Genomic DNA, 21,413 nt, shown 5'->3' with positions numbered 1-21,413 from the left:
CCAGATCAATCAACAAAAATGAATTGGCTTTTAAGGGGAAACATCCTCTGCATTACATATTTTTTAAACATGCCTTTAATTTTTGTTAATGCCTAGTTGTTCCTGTTTTTAATTTTTTTGTTTGTTTTTCTTTTTTGTCTTGTCAGACCAAATAATTTTCAATAAGAGTTAAGTTCAGAGTTGAAGCTTAGGACCAGTAAGAAAGAACAAGCTATCATTACCATAAAATACAGTCTATTTCCCTAATGCCTACTTGTGAACAGGCTATTTTGTTGAAATGTTTTCAGAAAGCTCTATTAAAGAATAACCATGTCTTATACCTAATAGATTTTTAGTAACTATCTGTTAAATGAATGACAGACACAAAGAAAGCTGAAGCTGCTATTTGGAAATGATGTTGCTGAAATTTCAATAAGGATTTTTAAAGTTATAGATGATAATAAATGGTCTTAATGTAAATTATTACTTCACTGAAATTTAGTAGTCAATGTAGCTCTGTAAGAAATAAAGGGCTAATCGTCACACTAGGTGCTTTCCTTCTTAAACAGTCAAGGAAAAGGGCAAGAAAGAGAACGAACATCTAGTACCTATAGACACCACACACTAATCCAGGAACTTCACAGATCTCAATCCTTGCAGCAGATAAGAAAAATGCGTTTCAGAGAAGTTTGGAAACGCACACAACATCAGACAGAGAAGGAGGGTGGTGGGCTGGGAATTTGGAGCCTTGGAGCCACTGCATGTCTTGCATTTTTAACTTCCATCAGGTGGTTTTGGTAGCTCTGTGGGGGAATGTGTAGAAAAATGTTTGCAAGTCACTGTTAAGACCAGTTTGCTTCTTGGCTCCTAACCAACCAAGTGGATCTAAGTGAGGCCACTTTGTAAACAGTCCAGTCTGCATATCAAGGGGCACAATAGAATTCAAAATCTTTTCCAAAACTTTGTACTCCAGGTTGAATATGGTCGGTTGTTCAGGGGAAGCAGAGAATGTTAAGACCCCTGGCACCATTATTTTCCCTTCCTAGCAATCCTTTTCTTAAGCCAGCAGCAGGACAAACATCTTCCTGAGAAGTTACAGCACTTACTGACTGACCTCAAATCCTTTTGTGCCAGACAAGACTGAATTCCTAATCAGGTAAGACAAGGAAAAAAGAAACTACAGAGCTTAGTACTTAAGGGCACAAACATTGGAATCAGACCACCGTGGGTATAAATCCCAGCACTGACATCAGATTAACATGTGACTTCAAATTATTCAATCCCTCTGGCCTTACTTTCCCTTTCCGTAAAATGGGAGTAATAATGGTATCTAAGTCATGGGGATTTTGTAAGCATTACGAGAAATGCCTGTTAGGCATTTACAATGCCTGGCTTATTGAAAATGCTTAATGAGGGACTTCCCTGGTGGTGCAGTGGTTAAGAATCTGCCTGTCAATGCAGGGGACATGGGTTTGAGCCCTGGTCCGGGAAGATCCCACATGCCGTGGAGCAACTAAGCCCGTGCGCCACAACTACTGAGCCTGTGCTCTAGAGTCCGCGAGCCACAACTACTGAGTCTGTGTGCCACAACTATTGAGCCTGAGCTCTAGAGCCCGTGAGCCACAACTACTGAGCTTGCGTGCCACAACTATTGAGCCTGAGCTCTAGAGCCCGCGAGCCACAACTACTGAGCTTGCGTTCCTAGAGCCTGTGCTTGGCAACAAGTGAAGCCACCGCCATGAGAAGCCCGCGCACCGCAACGATGAGTAGCCCCCGCTCGCCCACCACAACTAGAGAAAGCCCAATTTAAAAAAGATAATGAATGATAATTTTTATTGATGTGTTCAACAGTTACTAAGCTATATTCTTTCTACATATCTAAATGCAAATGATTTTCAAGGCTATGAGCTCAGGAAATCTCAAAGGCCTTTAAGGGTTTTGCAACCAGAGGTAATATTTGTGATTCTAATGAGGTAACAGAACTCCTCAACAGAATCCCTTTCAAGCTAAGTTCCCATCCGATAGGTAGTGGTGCCTTCAGATGGTCCTTTTTGCTTATCTTTTTAAGTACGATAGGATTTTCCGTGAATCACACTCTGTAGTTATTTAGTAACTTTCACCAAAGCAGCTCAAACCAGCCTGTCACCAAAAGAAAAAACCTTGAAACTCAGAGAAGTAATACCACCTGATTGATGGACAGCCAGAAAGCAGGGAAGGCCAGACGTGGCTCTGACCACGATAGGGGAATGTGGTGGAAATGAGATCCTCCTGAGACGTCCAGGGAGTGTTTTGCTCCTCTTGCTTCAGAAACGGTAAATGACAGCACCGAGGTAAGAGAGGAATGGAGGCCCGGCCGCAGTCGGACGACGGCCTCAGAGGGCTGGCGGCCGCAGAGGGCTGGTTTAGCAAAGGGCGAGGTAAGAAGGACAGAAAGCCAGGTCTGCAGAGGGAGCTGGCAAGCGCTTGTACACACAGGAACTGACACTCGAGCGGCTGCGGGCTCGCGTCTGCCAAGATTCTCGCAGTTCCCGCCATGTGGCTTGTGAGTGTCAGGGCTTCCGGCAACTCCCTCCAAAAGCGTGAATCAGTTGATTCTTGGCAGCCCCTTTTCGGTGACACAGGCTCTTTCGTTAAAATGTCACCCAACCGACAGACTGCTAAGTGGCCACGGCGGCCCCAGAACACCCTCAGGGAAGGTCGGGAAGGCCGCACGCCGCAGCCCCCGGCCTCCTCAGACCTCTAGGCCGCCGGAAGCGCCCCTCCCCCGGGTTTCGGCCCCGCCCCGCCCCGCGGCGCGCGCGGGCGTGTCCTCAGCCGCGGCCGGCCAATCAGGACGCGCGACCAAAATAGCGCCTTATAAATGCGTGCGGGCCTGAGCGGCTAACTCACAGCCGCGCGCTGGCAGGTGAGCTGCCGGGCCCGACCACCTGCGGGGAGGGGCGGCGAGAGCCGCGCCCTCGCGCGTCTGCTTCCAACTGTCGTAGGTGGGGAGGGTGGTCCCCTGCGGCTCGTCAGCAGCCGCGGAATCTGCGTTTCTTTGTGAGTGACGCGGCGCTGACGGGCTCCACTTCAACAGAACTCAGCGCTACACTCCTCTAACTGCTTTCCTATTCGAAATGGATGTAAGATAGACATCCTTCCCACCAAGAAATGATCAATTCAGGGAGGCATTTCTTGGGGTCACCTTTCTAGGAGGAGGTGACTTGAGAGAGTAGGTGGAAAAACAAAGGCTTTGGCGTCGTGCACACTGGGTTCCAGCCTCTGTTCGCGTCACACACCCGCTCTGTGGCACTGAACATTGAACACATCAGCAAACCTCGGCGTGGTCGCGTCTTTAAGATGCAGACAACAGTACCTACCCAACAACGTATTTTTGAGGAGCTCCCCTGGAGATCATGTTCATTTCCGTCTCGTTTTCTTCCCTCCCTCTCTCCCTTCCTTCCTTTCATTCTCTCCTTCATTTTCTTTCTTTTCTCCTTCATTCCTCATTTTTCTTCCCTTTTTTAAAATTGAGGTACAACTTTCACATAATACACTGCACAGATCTTAAGAGAACAGCTGGGTGAACTTTTACACATGTAATCAGCTCCCAGATCAAGATATAGGATATTTTCATCACCCTAGGTGTCCACCTGCTCCTTCCCAGTTAATACTTATCACCCCAGAGGTAACCAGTATTCTGGCTTCTATTACTGTGTATTAATTTTGCCTGTTCTTAAACTTCATGTTTGCAGTCAAACAGTGTGCCTTCTTCCATCTGCTTTCTTTCACCCAATATAATATCTGTAAGATTCATCCATGGTATTGCATATATCAGTAGTTTGTTTACTACTGGGTAGTATCCTACTGTATGAAATATACAACAATTAATTTATCCGTTCCACCATTGATAGGCATTTTGGTTTTCAGTTTTCAGTTATTAAGAATGAAGCTGCTGTGAACATTCATATGGTCTTTTGGTGAGTAAATGCACACAATCTTGGGTTTATACAGATGAGTGGACATTTTACGTCGTAGGATAGTATATGTTTAGTTTTAATAGACACTGCTTAGCAGTCTCCCCCGCCAAAGTTGAATTGATATATGAAAGTTAGTTACTTCACATCATTGCTAACAGTTGGCATTAACAGTTTTTAAAACAATTTCTTGGTATGTAGCAAGATCTCCTTGTGGCTTTCATTTGTTTTTCTCTAATGAATAATGATGTTGAGCCCCTTTACTAACTTATTGGCCTTTTAGGTTACTTATTTTTGTGAAATGATTATTCAGATCTTCTATTTTTTTTTTTCAGATCTTCTATTTTTAAATGGGTTTGTCTGTCTTTTCCCTACAATTTCTGGGAATGTCTTTTATATTTTCTGGATATGAGTCTTTTATTAGGCACATGTATCATGAATATAGTCTACCAGTCTGTCTTGCCTGTTAAGTTTCTTATGATGTCTTTATTTTGTTTTTAAAGTGAACAGACAATAACACTGAGTTTTTTAACTTAAAAAAAAAAATTACAGTGCTACGGGACTTGACACATGTAGGGTGTAACCAGCATAATCTGGATTGGGAACAGTTCCATCAGACCAGAACTCCCTGTGCTGCCCTTTTGTAGTCATATCCTTGCCCCGCTTCTAACCTCTGGAAACCACTAATCTATTCTTTGTGGCTATAGTTTTTCCTTTTCCAGAATGTTATATAAATAGAATCATATAATGGGTAGCCTTTTGGGTCTGGCTTCTTTCACTCAGTGTCATGCCTGGGAGATTCATCTGTGTGGTTGCATGTACCACTGTTTTTTCACTGGTTGAAGAAAATTTGGGTTGTTTCCACTTTTTAACAATTATAATTAGTGCTGCTGTAAACATTTGTGTACAGGTTCTTATGTAAAGATACATTTTCATTTTTCTGGATGAAATACATGCGAGAGGGTTGTTGGGTTATTTATTTATTTATTTATTTATTTATGGCTGCATTGGGTCTTCGTCTCTGTTGCATTGGGCTTTCTCTAGTTGCAATGAGCGGGGGCTACTCTTCGTTGTGGTGCGCAGGCTTCTCATTGTGGTGGCTTCTCTTGTTGCGGAGCATGGGCTCTAGGCTTGTGGGCTTCAGTAGTTGTGGCATGTGGGCTTAGTTGCTCCACGTCATGTGGGATCTTCCCGGACCAGGGCTTGAACCCGTGTCACCTGCATTGGTAGGCGGATTCTCAACCACTGCGCCACCAGGGAAGCCCTAAGTTTATTTTTAATTCTAATAATTTGTTCATTTTCTTCTATATAATCCTGTCATCTACAAATAAATATAGTTTTACTTGTTGCTGTCCAGTTTTTAAACATTTTATTTCTTTTTCTTGCCTTATTGCACTGTTTAGGACCTCCAGTACAATGTTGAATAGATGGGGTAATAGTGGACACTTATTCAAGGGACTTGGAAAGACAAGGGAGATTCCTCTTCACAGTATTCTTTTAAATTCAGCACTGTTTTGTTTGGCATGGTCTGACATGGACCCTTGGAGAGATCGAGAGTACCTTATTTATTTCCAGAGACATCAATTTAGTCTTTTGTAGGTTCCAGGGAGACAAGAAGTAGATAGATGTCCCTAACCTACATATTCCTGTGTTCAAATTAGGAACAGACACTTCTTTGGTCAGACCACTAAAAAAGAAAAAAAAAAAAAGTGTTGCAGTGCAGACCTGCCCATGATTCAAGGCTTAGTGAGCAGAGCATGAGCTGGATTTCAGCTTCTCTGTCCCCTTGGCTGGGCCTCTGTACAGTGCACACATTTCTACATTGTTTGGAGAGGAAGTCAGGCCAGAAGACTGGAGAACACAGTCAACCTCCTGTGGGAAGGTGGGTCCCAGCTCCTCAGCGTCAGCACTGTAAATAGATGGCCTGTCTTTTGATGATTCCCAGGGATTCTGACCCCAAATCACTGATCTATATCTCTGATATGCAAGTGACATTACATACCTTACATTGCTTGTGAAATAATTTCAAATCCCAATATTAGGAAAGAGGAGTGAGGGATTATCATCACTCATGTCTTGTGTTTCTTTGGTGTCCTCTTGCCTTCATACTGTTATCTCCCACCTGCCCCTTTCTCCCAGTTAGGTCATACATCCATCATCTTGGTCCGTGTGAGAAGAATTTGTACGTACAGGGTCAGCTGCATTCATAGAAGGCCAAAGGGGCAGCAACCTGGGTTTGAAGGGTGAAATTTGAGAAGCTCTTACTCCCCTCTGCAGAAAGCCTGTCTACCCTCTTCTCTAATCTGATACAATCCACCTGGGGGCATGCATACCTTCATCTGTTTTCATTTTGTTTTGTTGGCTTTTATTAGTATTTGTTTGGGGTTTGTTGTTGTTGTTAAGGGTGTTTAAGAACTTTCTATTATAAAATGTAAATGACCCTAGAAGGAAAAACACATTAAGTCATTACCAGCTCTTAACACCATTCTGTGACTTCATTAAAACATTATTATGGGGATTTCCCTGGTGGTCCAGTGGTTAACAATCTGCCTTCCAATTCAGGGCGTGTGGGTTTGGTCCCTGGTCGGGGAACTAAGATCCTACATGCCACAGGGCAACTAAGCCTGCGCACCACAATTACTGAGGCCGAGCACCACAACTAGAGAGAAGCCCGAGTGCCACAACGAAAGGTCCCGCATGCCATGACTAAGACCCGATGCAGCCATAAATTAAAAAAAAAAATTATTGTGTACTTATCACTTAGCTTTTTTTTTTTTAATATTTAATTTTATTTTTGGCTGCACTGGGTCTTTGTTGCTGCACACGGGCTTTCTCTAGTTGTGGCGAGCTGGGGCTACTCTTTGTTTTGTTGCAGTGCACGGGCTTCTCCTTGTGGTGGCTTCTCTTGTTGTAGAGCATGAGCTCTAGGCACGCGGGCTTCAGTAGTTGTGGCGTGTGGGCTCAGAAGTTGTGGCTCGCATGCTCAGTAGTTGTGGCTCGCGGGCTTAGTTGCTCTGCGGCATGTGGGATCTTCCCGGACCAGGGATCAAACCCGTGTCCCCTGCATTGGCAGGCGGATTCCTATCCACTGCGCCACCAGGGAAGTCCCCACTTAGCTTTCTAATGACCCAGCAGAGTTAAGTCTTTTTAGTGCGAGCAAATGGAGAGGAATGAAGAACAAGGAACACTGAAAGGGAAGTTTTCTTCATCTACAGATGAGGTTGTATATACTAAACTACCTTTTCCAGCTCCAGCATCAAGGACTCTCAGCGTTATCTGCAGAAGAGTGAGAGGAAAAATACGTGAGAATCTAAGCAGGAATGTAACCAAATGTGAGGTGACCTGGTACTGTTGGGGTCCACCCACCACACCTTGTGCTCAGGAAAGGGAGACATGCTTCTTGGGGCTCCTTCCCATCTGCAATGCTCTCCTCCTCACTGGCCCCAGAGATCCACCCCCCACCCAGCCCCTTAGGAATTTTCCAGCCTTTGCCTCTCTTTAAAGCCATGACAGAATGAGCCAGCATGGGGGAGCAGGGTTCATATCGATGACAGTACCTGTCCTGAGAATTAAAGACCCTTCTCCATGCTTTGCAGGACCCCAAGCCAAGTGCCAGTCCTGCGTCTTCACATCATTTTGTTGGTTCTAGCTTCTCTCGCACTAGGCTCTGAGCTTCTCAAGAGTACCTGCTGTCTCTCTTACCCATCTTTTAAAAATCTCTAGCTCTCTGTACATGCTAAGTGCTCAGTTGGTGCTCAGTGAATGAACGAATGGGAAGAGCTAGGGGATGTATCAAATTTCTCCAGGTTTATATGTCAGCACTGTCTTCGATTCTTTCCTCATCTGAACCCTTCACACCCAATGAGACACTAAAGTCCAATGCTTCTTAATTCACAATGTCTGTTTGTGTGGCTGGCTCCCTAAGTGCTTTCTCTCCTGAGGAGTAGGCTACAGCCTAGCTTCCTCATCACCAGTTCTCCCTTCCTTATCCATCCTGCAGGTACATCTTTCTAAAGTACAATTTCAGCGTATCACTGGGCTGCTCAGAATCATTTGTTTGACTCACTATCACTTTTAAGATAAAATACAAATTAATCAGCTCACTCTTTGATATCCTACCATCCCATCTGTCCATCAATAAGTGTGTTTCAGTTTCTACTCCAGCCTTTGGGGAGAAGGAGCTCCATCTAGAAGTTTCTGCTCCAGCCACATGAGTTGCATCATTGTCCTGCCTTCAATAACTTACGCAAACTATCCCTACCGGTCCCAACTATAGATCTTCCTTGACTTACAATGGGGTTACACTCTGAGAAACACATTGTAAATGGAAAATATTGTTAAGTCAAAAATGCATTTAATATAGCCGACCTAGTAAACACCATAGCTTAGCCTCACCCACCTTAAACATGCTCTGAACACTTACATTAGCCCACAGTTGGGCAAAATCAGCTAATACGAAGCTTATCTTATATGAAGTGTTGCAATATCTCATGTGATTTATTGAAAACTGTCCTGAAAGTGAAAAACAATGTTTGTCTGGGTACAGAGTGGTTATAGGTATTGGTTTGTTGACTGTCATCACACAGTCAGTAGAAATCGTACTTCAGATTTGGAATTTGGATCTTTTCCTGGGCCAGGGAAATGCGGGACCATCATCTCTCGTGCTGCCGGGCAGTGACAGTGAGTGCTGAATGTGTTTCACTTTTGCAACATCATAAAGTGGAAAAATTGTAAGTCAAACCACTGTAAGTTGGGGACCGTCTGTACTTGCATCTTTCTGGTACTTGATGAGCCCACCTCCCCCAGAGAAGCCTCCTGGGGCAATACAGCCTGCCTCAAACTTTCTATTCAGTGGCATCTGGTCACCAAACTGAGTGTAGAATGGGGTCCAGTCAATGTTGACATGGCTTTACAATGTGCCAACAACCATGGACCATCCCAGGCAGGAACAGGGAACTTGGAGCAGTGACTGGGGTGGGAGATGGGGTGGGATCAGGGCCTTAGAGTGGCAGACTTGGTGGCAGCTTTTATTAAAGGGCTGACGCAGGCTTCCTATTCTATCATTAAAACACCTGTGCAGCGGTTGATTGTTTTTGCAGAAATCTGCAACTAGAGCATCTCTGCTTAGATTCTGATCTTAGATTCTGAGCCCCTTGAGAGCTCTGATCTCTCTCTAAGTGCTTTTAAATTCAGTATGAAAGAGACTACAGAACCTTTCCTGGGAACAAGTGTTGAAAGCAGGGAGGAGCATGGAAAGCCGAGGCCCTGGTGGCCTGAGGTAACCCACCCCCTCCTTTGCGGCTCTGTGCCCAGGGCCCACCTGTGTGTAGCACTGGAGAGAGACCAGCCTGCTCTGTGCATACGTGCTCCTGGGCACACTTTCTTTCTGGGTTATGTCTTTAGTAATTTGTCATCAAGAAAAAAGACTCCCAACAAAGTCGTGTTTCTTGCACAATCCTAAAGGTGATATATTACCCAAGATGCTCATTAGACAAGGGTGGGTCCACCTGAGGTCACGTAAAACCAGGGTGGATTGACCTAAGGTCAAAATTGAACAGGACCTGTTGGGAACTGTTGACTTCCCACCATGGCATGCAGTGTAAGTATCATGAAGCACGAACAAACAGCTTCCTTTTCTTATTGCAAAAATAATACACAATTGTAAAAAAAAAATTTAGAAAATACAGACAAGCGAAAAATTTAAAAATCATCCATAATTCTATTATAGTTTAGCTACATCTTTTAAGTCTTTTTTGCTCCTTCCTTCCCTCCCCACTCCTCCCTCCCTCCCTTCCTTCCTTCCTTCCTTCCTTCCTTCCTTCCTTCCTCTCTCTTTCCCTCCTTCCTTTATACCTTTGCAATGGGAGGCATTTAACCACTTTTTCTGCTTAGGAATTTCATGAACTAGATACTTTCAGTGTCTGTGCTCCCCAACTCTCACCTTCATACCCCTCCCCTCCTGGGGCATATTCTCCTCTCATCTTTTCATACCCTAGGACAATTTAAGATGGGGTTACCCTCATGGATAGGAGCAGAGACTAAGCCGAGCCTCGGTGTGAAGCTGCACCTTGCTGATGGCCTAACGCCCCTGGGTGTTAACTCTGCCGCTGCTCGGACTACCGCTCCCTCACACCTCCCTCCAGACGACGAACAGGTGACCGACCATACTGGATGCTCCAATATGATGGTAGCAGTGTTTAGGGGCAGGGCATGGGACACATCAGCAGAAAGATTTTTACTTTTTTAAAATTAAGGTTTATCATACAGACAATAAAGTGCATGAAGAACACTCATCTTAAGTGCACAACTCAAAAAAGTTTTACTTTTGTGGACACCTATATGCTGACATCCCAGCTCAAGATAGAAAGTATTTCCAGCACGCTGGAAGTTTCCCTTATGTTCCTTCCAGTCAATATCCATTCTCCCTGCACCCCTGCCTCCCACACATGAAGGTAAACACCATTTTGATTTCTTTTAATGTGCACTTTTTATATCTGGCTCCTTTTGTTCAAAATGATGTCTGGGAGGGACTTCCCTGGTGGCGCAGGGGTTAAGAATCCGCCTGTCAATGCAGGGGACACGGGTTCGAGCCCTGGTCCAGGAAGATCCCACATGCCACGGAGCAACTAAGCCGGTGTATCACAACTACTGAGCCTGCGCTCTGGAGCCCGTGAGCCACAACTACTGAGCCCGTGAGCCACAACTACTGAGCCCGTGTGCCACAACTACTGAAGCCCATGTGCCTAGAGCCCGTGCTCCGCAACAAGAGAAGCCACCGCAATGAGAAGCCCGAGCACCGGCACGAAGAACAGCCCCCACTCGCTGCAACTAGAGAAAGACCGCGCGCAGCAACGAAGACCCAACGCAGCCAAAAATAAATAAATATTTAAAATGTGTTAAAAAAAATGATGTCTGTGAGATTCATCCATATTATTGGTTAATATTTTGAAAACATTATTTTATCAACTTCTTATTTTACCAAAAATGGAATCCTCTTGTGCCCATTGTTTACAACTGATATTTTCATTTAATATATTGGCAAGAGTTTCCCGTTATTAGCATTCTTCTACTATCGATTTTTAAAAGTCTGGATAGTGTTCTATATTATGTACGTGCCATAATTTATTTGACCAGACCTCAATTGTTCAACATGACATAACTTCCTTTTAAAAAAGTTAGACTACAATTCATTGAACATTCTTGCAATTAAATCTTTGTTCACATCCTAATTATTCCTTTAGGATAAACTCTCAGAAGTAGAATCACTAGGTCCAAGGTCATACACATTTTTAAAGCTTTTTTGTCCAGAAAGATTGTCCTAATTCTATATTAGCAGCAGCAGTGAACGCCGGTATGATATCTCTGCTTCCTCAAGTCTCTACCATTACTGGGCATTATATTTTGAATATTTGCCAATGTGCTAGGTGAAATGTATCTTTAGAAAATATTAGGAAAAATTTTAAAAAATGTATCTTGTTTTAATTTGCATTTCTTCAATTACAGATATGGCTGGTTCCTTTTTAATATATTTAATCACTTCTATCTTTAGGCTCCTGATGTTTGTGTCAGGCCAGGTTCAGCTGGAGAGAACGAATAGCACTCTTCCTGTTTTAAGGAGGAAGAGCTTTGACAAAGGGAATCAGCTTCTGCCAGGGTCGCTGGAAGAGCTGAAGGGGCAGGACCCTCGTGGGGCTTCCAAGCATGGCTCTGAGAACAGCGCCCCGGAAGCGGCGCCTCTGGTGAGCTGCTACTTTTGCCCCAGTCAGCTTCACTCTAGATGTGGAGTAGCTGCTGCCACAGTGGTTGAACCGGAGCCCTGCTTGGTCTGCTAGAACTCTACCAGCAAAAACTAATGCCCTGTGCCCTGCTCCCGAGACACACAACGCTATGAACTAAACTGGAACCTCTGCTAATTCTACCACCAGAACAAACAGACAAACCACAACCAAGTGAAAACCACCCAAATACAAAATACCTAGAAATGCTAGGTTAAATGTAACAAATATCCTTTTCAATACCTATTTGAGGTCAGAAAAAGATCAAGGAAATTTCCAGGGGTCACAAATGGAAAGGGAGCTGTAAGCAAATACTGAAGCTACTGCCATGGGGGGAGTATTTGCCAATCTGGTAACCTAGATGCTTGGATTGGCCCCGTGAGCTTGGTAAACAATGTCTTGGGGGCCCATGCAAGTAGGGAGACAAAAAAGAGAACTCCACATAGTTCCAAGACCCTCAGAGGGCTACGTCCTCTGGGAAAGGGCTGAATAGAAGAAAAAAAAAAAATCTGACTTTTAGCAAAGAGAAATAATACGGAAATTTGTCTTTGCCGTTGCTCTGAGCGGGGGGAAAAAAATAGCTTCCAAGATCTTGTAACCACACATCTCCACTTGTATGGGTTTGGAGTTTGAGGTTTGAATCAACACTGAGTTTTTCATAGTGGAAAACTGGAAACAAAGGAAATGTCATCATCAGGAGAATGGATAAAGAAATTGTTATCTATTCATTAAATAGCAATGAGAATGAATGAGCTGGTGCTACGGTGGTCGACGTGGAGAGATCTCACAGTGTTGAGTGGCAAACGTGGGTTGCGGAAGTGGACATACAGTAAACCAGTGCCAGTCTTAGACTGGGGCAACTTGGGCCCCTGTCCTGGGTCCTCCTGTCTAGGTGTCCCTGCACTTTGGAGGGACTCCTCCACCCCGCCTCTCCAGTGCCTGGGCCCAGATCTCTGGGCAGGGCGTTCTGAGCTTAGGCAGAGACCATGGACTTGCCCTCTCCCACAACCTGCTGCACAGCATGTAAGGTTGACCAGAAGCCCGGAGGCGCTCTGGAGTGTGCCTCCTTGGGACTGCAGACAGATGGCTCCTGCTGGCTGAGCTTCATAGAGCAAGACTGGGCTGCCAGCAGGGTGCTGACACACAATTTGGGGCAACTCAAGGACCCCGCAAAAAATATTTGCCCAGGACCCTGCACATCTTGGGGCAGCCCTGCAGTAACGTATTCAGACGGGGCTTTAAAATGTACAAAATAATACCTAACTAGTGTTTAGTAGTATATACACGCTTAGTAAAAGAAGAACATGGAAATGAGGACACTCAATTCAAGACAGGAGTTGCTTCTTGAAGGGAGAGAGGAGAATTAGGGTTACACTGGGAACCATTTGAAATGTTTTATTTCTTAAAAGTTGGTGGTGGGGAGTAAAAGCTATTGATTGTATGCCTTTTTACGTCTTTCCATTTGTTTGAAATATTTCATTTAAAAAAAAAAGGAAGAAAGAAAAAAAAGAAAAGAAGCCACTTGAGCCCCTCCCTGCTTTGGTAGGGGCTGGCAGGTGTGTGGGTGGGCTTCAGTGACAGCAGCCACACTCTTGGAGGGGTCGTGCATCCTGGTCTCTACCTTTTCTCCTGAGAAGACCCCCCTCCTCTGCACTTTCTCTCCGTCTTAGCGGTTTAGTGTGTAAACAGATTCTTGTGTGACTCACCAGTGCTTTTGCTAATCCCTTCACCAGCAAATACTTGTTAAACACTTATATCTTGCAAATGGAAAGGAAATTCCACAGTAAAGTTAAGTGTAAAAGTCATCCAGAATCCTGCATCTTGGACAAGACTGGTGAACAAATAGTTCTATATTGAAACTTAATATATTAAATTTAATCATAGGAAACTTGTATTGCTTGGATATGAATCTTAAATATTTAAATGTAGGAGTTTTCACTTGGTGATTGCTTCCAGTCTCCTGTGATACTGATACGTGGACAGGGAAGAAACCTCTTAAGATAAATAAACCACACTGGGAAATGGGCCCCTTGCTAAGTTCCCTTCTGGAAGTGACGCCTCCCTATACTGCAAACATTTTCTCCTCTGTGTGGTTTCAGTTCCAAGCCAAACCAGTTCTGCAGCATGCTTTTGTACCTTTCCAGAGACTAATCTGAATCGCTTGCCAGGGCTTTAAAACCCCTTTGCGTCTTTCATTACTTAAAAGCCTCTTTTGAAAGCCTTTGAGTGAATCATCAAATTAACATCTAAAAAGACTTAGCAGCAATTGAGCCCAGGAAGGCTGGGGGCTTCTAACCAAACACACCATAACAGACCTTCGTAAGAGCAGTTGGACTTGGGAAAGGGCTTTGCAGGTGGGAAAAGGGCAGCTGCTGGCAGGTGGAAGTACCCAGGCAGGGGGCAGCAGGACCCCTGGCCTGAGCCCCTAACTCCCGACTCCCTCCCCCTGCCAGTCCCCTGCTTTCCCCCATGTTCTCACGACTGCTGATCAGAGGGCAACCCTCCCTCTCCTTTGTAGTTAAGCCTTTCTCTGGCTCTGCTCTAAGCAGGCATCAGCAAAGGTTTAACAAAAGAATGAGGGCTTATTTTAGCTACTTTCACTTCTCTAAATTTCTCATGGTTTCAGTTAGGTGTAAAATATTCTTGAATTTATATTTTCGATTCTGTTTCTTACTTGTTCTATACAATGTTAGTAGGTAGATATTTTCTTTTTAATGAAAAAGAAGAGATTGATCTTAGGATTCAAACTCAAAATATTTGATTAATTAGGATTTAGTTGAGATTTCAAGAACACTGCTGTGAGGTTTTCTACTTTTTTGGTTTTGCCCTAGATTTTTCTTTATCTCTTTTGTCTCCTATATCTTTCCCGCTCTGTGGACCTCTTTGAGAAGATGGCTATGAGGACTGAAGAAAGGCATTTATCATTAGCCTGATTTCTGATTATTGAGTTTCTTGAATACTTAACTCTCAAGAAAAATCTGAGCATACCGCTGCCTTTAGAAATTCAGGTAACCCGGTGGGCGGGAGAAGAGTAAATCATGTTTCTCCTTTCCCTAACCTTCTTATGTTTCATGGTTTCTAATGCTCATGCCAAAAATTGTAGCTTGCAATTTAGAAGTGGAGGCGTTGGAGAGGGAGGGGCCAGTCTCTCGTGGAGGCTCTAGCAGGTAGATAGCTGTCTCTCTGTGTGTGCATTTTTTTTTTTTTTTTAAATTTTTGGCTGTGTTGGGTCTTTGTTGCTGCGCCTGGGCTTTCTCTAGTTGCGGCGAGCGGGGGCTACTCTTCGTTGTGGTGCATGAGCTTCTCATTGCGGTGGCTTCTCTTGTTGCGGAGCCTGGGCTCTAGGCGTGCAGGCTTCAGTAGTTGTGGCACGTGGACTCAGTAGTTGTGGCTCGCGGGCTCTAGAGCTCAGGCTCAGTAGTTGTGGCGCACGGGCTTAGTTGCTCCAGGGCATGTGGGATCCTCCCGGACCAGGGCTCGAACCCGTGTCCCCTGCATTGGCAGGCAGATTCTTAACCACTGAGCCACCAGGGAAGTCCTCTGTGCGTGCATTTTGTCAAGAATGGCTGCTTTCTAAAGACAAACACACTTCAGGTGAAGCGGCTTGGAGACTGGACTTGGAAATATGAAAGACGTTTCAAAGGCAACAATGCACTGCTTACATGGTGTGCTGAGTGTCTTCAGTGGACAGACGGGAGTCTTAGAAGCAATGTGGAGCGCTGGTTCCTGCGGTTCAATGTGCAAAGGCAATGGGATGAGCTCCTTTGCTGGGTGTACATCTGGTGGCCTGGGGCCCAGGAAAGAGGGTCTGCTCCTATCTTAAGTCATCCTTGAGACTCAGATACATTAGAAAACTCACTCTAGAACTGTGTCCTTCTGATTAAGGGAGTGAGACGGATGTTGGGAGGTTGCCCAACAAGTCTACTTGTATGCATTCTAGTATTTTTCTGTGATGTGTGATACAGCCTCCTACCTTCCATTGTTGTGTTGTGACACAGCGCCTGGGAGGGGTGTGTGCCCTCAGCGGACAGTGGTGGGGCTGAGCTCCTGGCTGCTATCACTTCCAGGTTAGCTCTCTCGTTTCCGCTGTTGGGATACACGGTTAACGCCACCGGTCACTTAGTGCTGCTTTTCACCAGCTGCAATCCCTGCTGTTTGGGGGATTTGCCCCAAGGAAATTTTAGTCACAGCTCCTTGAACTGCGGGAGGAAAGGCTGGCATTTTATAGACACTGCCAGCCGGTGACAGGCCTTCTGGGCTTTGGGAGGGCGGGGGCTGTCTCCGAGGAGAGGAGGCAGGACCAGGGCTCTCCCGGGCCGCACTCTAGTCAGGCTCCTCTGAGCGCCTTTGCAAGGAGGCCCGGTCTCTGGGGAGCCTTACATCAGCCTCACCAGAACCCCACCCTCAATATCTGACCACCCCTGAAATCTGGCCAAATTCCTCATACCTCAACCCCCAGGTGATGGATATCTGGTCATCCTGGCCTGCCTTCAGCAGGAGTCCTGGTAGGTTGTTTTAGCCAGAAATCCCCTCTCACCCTTGATGATTCCTCTTAGTAATTTTCCATCTATTTGCCCTCATCCTGCTCTTTGACTCTAAATGACCACTTTTCTTTGTATCCGGAGTTGAGCACAGTCTCTCCCCTGCTACAAAACCCCTTTGCAGTGGGCCCTGTACAGATCACAACAGTCCTGAATAAGTCTGCCTCACCATTTTAACAAGTATCAGAAGGATTTTTTTCTTTAACACGTGGATGAATTAGTGGCTGCGTGCCAAGTGCGACTGGTAAGTTGCTGGTGTTTAGCTTCTCCTGTGCTTTGCCATCAAAGGAATTATATTTGTAGGTATATAACAGGATAAGCTATTGAAACATTATGTTTTGTCTTGTTCTTTGGGAAATCTGAAAGAATTCCTTTTCCTGTCCCTAGAAATGCAGCCACATATTTGGGTCCTAAGGCCTAGATCAAGGATTGCCAAATCTGATTCTCACAAGTAGGTAATGTAAGTTTGTGAAGTGACCTTATGGCAGCAATAGGGCACAGTGGAGACTGTGGCAAAGCAGAGCACACAGTCCCACGAAAAGCCATTAGCTCCAATCAGTTAACGGCATGTGGGCACGTGGGCCTGATATTTCCAGAGCACTTGAGTTTTCAATAAACAATAGGAAGCTGGGTTTTTATGTGCAAATTCTAGATTTGTGTGGGTGTCTGTTGGCAAGTAACAAAAGCAAACAGAGTGTGGCGCAAAACAACTCAGAATTTTGCCTTCAGGCGTCTGGTTTGTAATATCTGGGCTAGAGTCCCATTACCCCTCTGGTTGGGGGAAGGCAGTTATGAGGCTGAAATCGTCCTGCACCTTCTCTACCACCAGTGAAGGGGAAGGAGGCTGCTGCGTGGACAGGAAGAGAGTGTGACACCCTGGAGAGAGGGTGGATGGCTTGAGTTTAGGCCTGTGGGGTTCCCCCCTGGGGGCAGAACTGTGCCTTGTGTACCCACAATGTCTTGGATGGGACACTTGAGTTGTGTGCCCTCCAAGAGTAGCCAGCCCGACCTGGAAGCCTTGGCTTGGATCTTCACGCTGACGCTCAGCCAGGAAGAAGTGGACAACCTACCTACATGAGGACCACGTGGATCATGGGCAGGAGCCCATGATCAGTCCTCTCTTCCTGCTTGAGCCCAGTCCTCTCTTCCTGCTTGAGCCCAGGGCCACGTAGAACGGGGAATTCGCAAAGCACCATCAGGCTGGATTTTCTGCCAGGTTGGTGCCTCAGGGCCAAGATATATTTAATTGATTTAGAAAATAGAGATACAAATACCTGCTGGGTATCTTTTTGTTTGTTTTATGGATTTTTTTGGGGGGGCCTTCCTTTTTTAAAAATTGAAGTGTGGTTGATTTACGATGTTTCAGGTGTATAGCAAAGTGATTCAGATCTATATCTAGATGTATATATACATATGCATATACATGTTCTTTTTCAGATGCTTTTCCATTATATGTTATTACAAGATATTGAATGTAGTTTCCTGGGTTCTACAGTAAGTCCTGTTGCTTATCTATTTTATATATAGTGGTGTGTATCTGTTAACCCCAAATTCCCAATTTATCCGTCCACCCCTTTCTCCTTTGGTAACCATAGGTTTGTTTTCTATGTCTCTATTTCTGTTTTGTAAATAAATTCAATTGTATCACTTGTCTAGACTCCACGTATAAGGGATGTCATATGGTATTTGTCCTTCTCTGTCTGGCTTACTTCACTTAGTATGATCATCTCTTGGTCCATCCAGGTTGCTGCATGCTGGGTAGTTTTACACGCCAGTATGAGTGCGTTGATATCTCGTTTGGGACCCAGTTTGGAAGCCCAAGAGTCTGGGCTTTACTATGCAGAGATTTCCTCCTCCTCTTAAAGTACCTGTAGTTATAAGTTCTAGGGATTTGAGCCGCATCACTTTCCCCACTTGAGGCAGGATTAAGGACGCAGGGCGGGTGCTTGGCTTCCCTGTCCGGACACAAGGCTGATTTACTCGTCCTCCACCATCTGGGCCACCAAGTTTTCATTGCTCGGTTATTTATTTTATTACTTCCTCTTCCCATGACTGGGTCTCTCCTTATGAGCTGCGGATGTTTAAAACGGAATTTAGTGATGTTTTCAAGCCACCTTTTTTGTTATTTGCAATTGAAAACTTGGGAAGCAGAGGTTGTTTTGTTATAAGGTTTTTATTCTTCTTAACTTCCTCTGTACACTTGGAACTTTTCATGACAGAAATGAATTTGCTGTAACTCGTGTTAAGTAGTAAATGCCAAACACACGATTCTCCAAAAAGGCTGTTTATGTGGAGAATAAACGAGGCCCAGAACACTGTGTCCCGTTGGTGAAACGAATTGCACATTTCCCATCAGGAGACAGATCCCTCATTTTCAAAGGCTAAGTGGATGGTGCTTGAATGATAATTCCAGCTGTTTGAATTTAGGGCCCTGGAAAGATTCACTGGAAGGGAATTTGCAGGCGTTGCCTCTTAGCGGTTGGGTTTGCCCTCCTCAGAGGTAGCAATTAAACGAGGGCCAAGAATGCCCTACTTTTCTTGAATTCTGTTTCAGAGGTTACCTTCAAGTCCTTATGTTTGCTAACACATTTGAGTAATTGACTGCGCCAGGGATGTAACAGTACATTAAACTGTGCCCTCGGCACTTCTGTTCGGCCTTCCTTTCTTGATTGGCCCATTCCAGCCTGGACCTTTCAGCTCGATTTCTAATTTATTTGACATAAAATATTGTCAGTAAGTCTCATGGAAAATCCCACTACAGCAGGAAAAACCATCTCCAATATGGGATGGTTAGCTATTAATTAAAGCTGGCACGTGCCCTCAGAGCGCTTTCTTCAATAATGCTTGTGACAGATCAAGGTTGGCATCGCATACCTACCCAGCAGAGGCCGCTTTTCCAGGCATTCTCACTTACCTTTGGGAAGAAACTGGCCTCTTTCTCAAGGTCGGTATTGGGTGTCGTCCCAGTGAATCGCTTCTTTCTCTTTCATGTTTATTTTTTATAGGGTGTTACCTCTTAGCAGTCCAAGCATGGGGCTGGCTGCTGAATACAGAGGTGATGGACTAATGTACCAAGTCCCTTGTACGCACCACAGGGGTGATCCTAGGACTCTAGGCAGGGACGTGGCAGCCACATGCCTCAACAAGATGCCACCTGGGGCTCTGACCGTGTGAGTGGGGAACAGGACGGAGGTGTGACATGACATAGGGAGTTAGGGCAGACAGCCCCTCCCCAAAGAAAGGGCTTCGGTTTTGAAATCCCTCTATCAGAAACTGATTCCTAGGGCTTCCCTGGTAGTGCAGTGGTTGAGAGTCCACCTGCCGATGCAGGGGACGCGGGTTCGTGCCCAGGTCCGGGAAGATCCTACATGCCGCGGAGCGGCTGGGCCCGTGAGCCATGGCTGCTGAGCCTGCGCGTCCGGAGCCTGTGCTCCGCAATGGGAAAGGCCACAGCAGTGAGAGGCCCGCGTACCGCAAAAAAAAAAAAAAAGAGAGAAAGGAAAAAAAAAAGAGACTGATTCCTTTGGCCTGGCTTCCTCTCTTTGGCAGTTTTGTGAGTTTAAAAAGTTTGTTTCTTTCTTCAAAAGTGATACATATTCATTAACAATTCATTAAGTGCTACGTATTCTATTAATTTTTAAAATTTAAACCACTAAAATAATGAATAAAGTACTACATACATATATGGTTACTATTTATACTTGAGGTAAAAAAGCTATATAGGGAGAGTTTTATTTCACTTTTTAAGAAGTGATATTGCACAATACACGTTTTCATCACTTTAAAAAAACTGATCATGCAGTGAACACTTCTCCTTTTCAGTAAGTGTCATCTATATCATCACTATATATGCCCGTCAAAATGCATGTAAATGAAGACGTTGTCTAGATGGTGCGCAGCTTTCTGCCTCAGTGAGCATCTTTTTATAGAGCCTTATATAAGCTATACAGAGTTTAGGTCTACGAATCTCTTTTCTGTCGCCTTACTTCTTTCTTTCAGAACGCGCCGAGGATTCTTGGCAAGGCAGAACACCACACCCTGTACTCCAAGGTCTGGTGACGGCCACTGGGGCTGAAACCAGAGCAAGCCGCCCCTTCCCCTTGTGGGACTAGTGCCTGCCTGCCCTCCCAGTGCTCGCTGGCTGGGAGGCCTCTCGTGCTTCCGTGCTCTGCCCCTGTTTCCTTTTAAGGCAGCCCGGAGTTTAAGCAGTTTCCTGTGTGAGAATGTCGGGTGCGGCGTGGGGCCCCCGTGTAGTGATCGTGCAGGGCCAAGCGGAGGACAGATGGGTTTGGAGGACACAGTCCCTGCCTCCATGGCGTCATAATCTGAGAAGTGGCTATAGAACAAAAATGGAATTTAGCAAAGCGCCCAGAACTTTGGTTCCTGCAACAGGGACTGAATCCCTGAACCTATAGGAGCTGCAGCCTAGTGCAGTGACGGTTGGGAAACCTTTCCTTGTGGAGACTAAGCAGTTGGTTCAGTGGGGACTTTTTTTCCGGTGGGGGTAGGGTGACGGGCTGGGATTCTTGGCTATATTTTAGCTTTAATAAAGACCGTTCCTGGATTATAACTTGATGTATACATTCGATTCATCTCCACAGCGCTGGGCTTCTGCAGAAAGGGTAGTAACTGCAAACATTGTTTTCAAGTTATTAGAGCTGCTATCCTGCTGACCCTTTGGGACTGTGGAGGAGTAAAGCCATTTGGATGATCACTTAGGACTGCCTGGTCCACGCTGCTAAAAGAATTCAACACCCTTCTCTCAGCTAATAATTGCATACAATTTCAGCAAATTCAAGGGATCCAGAAAAACCCTAATAAACGCGGCATATATAGTACTTAGCAGGAGGTATCAGGCTCTTTTATGCATGGGTTTTGCCTACTGATTTACTTAATCCTCATAAAAACCCTGAGAGGAAGGTGCTGTCCTTAAGCCCACACGGCTGAGGGGGTCAGAGGCACCTGGAGGCTCTGAGCGCGCGGCTCCTAAGGGGCAAAGCTGGGCCTGGCAGCCAGGCAGCTGGTCCATCCGCCCCACTGCTTTGCTCTGTAGAGCCTGTTCGCAGTCACTCATTCACCTAAGCCTTGTGTTTTCAAAATTTGCAACCACTCTGCACCACAAAAAATATTGGCTTGGTCAGAAAATAATGGTTCTCACTTCA

This window comes from Mesoplodon densirostris, chromosome 12 (assembly GCF_025265405.1).
Source record: "Mesoplodon densirostris isolate mMesDen1 chromosome 12, mMesDen1 primary haplotype, whole genome shotgun sequence".
NCBI classification, from domain to species: domain Eukaryota; kingdom Metazoa; phylum Chordata; class Mammalia; order Artiodactyla; family Ziphiidae; genus Mesoplodon; species Mesoplodon densirostris.
Note: the sequence above shows the minus strand (reverse complement) of the source record.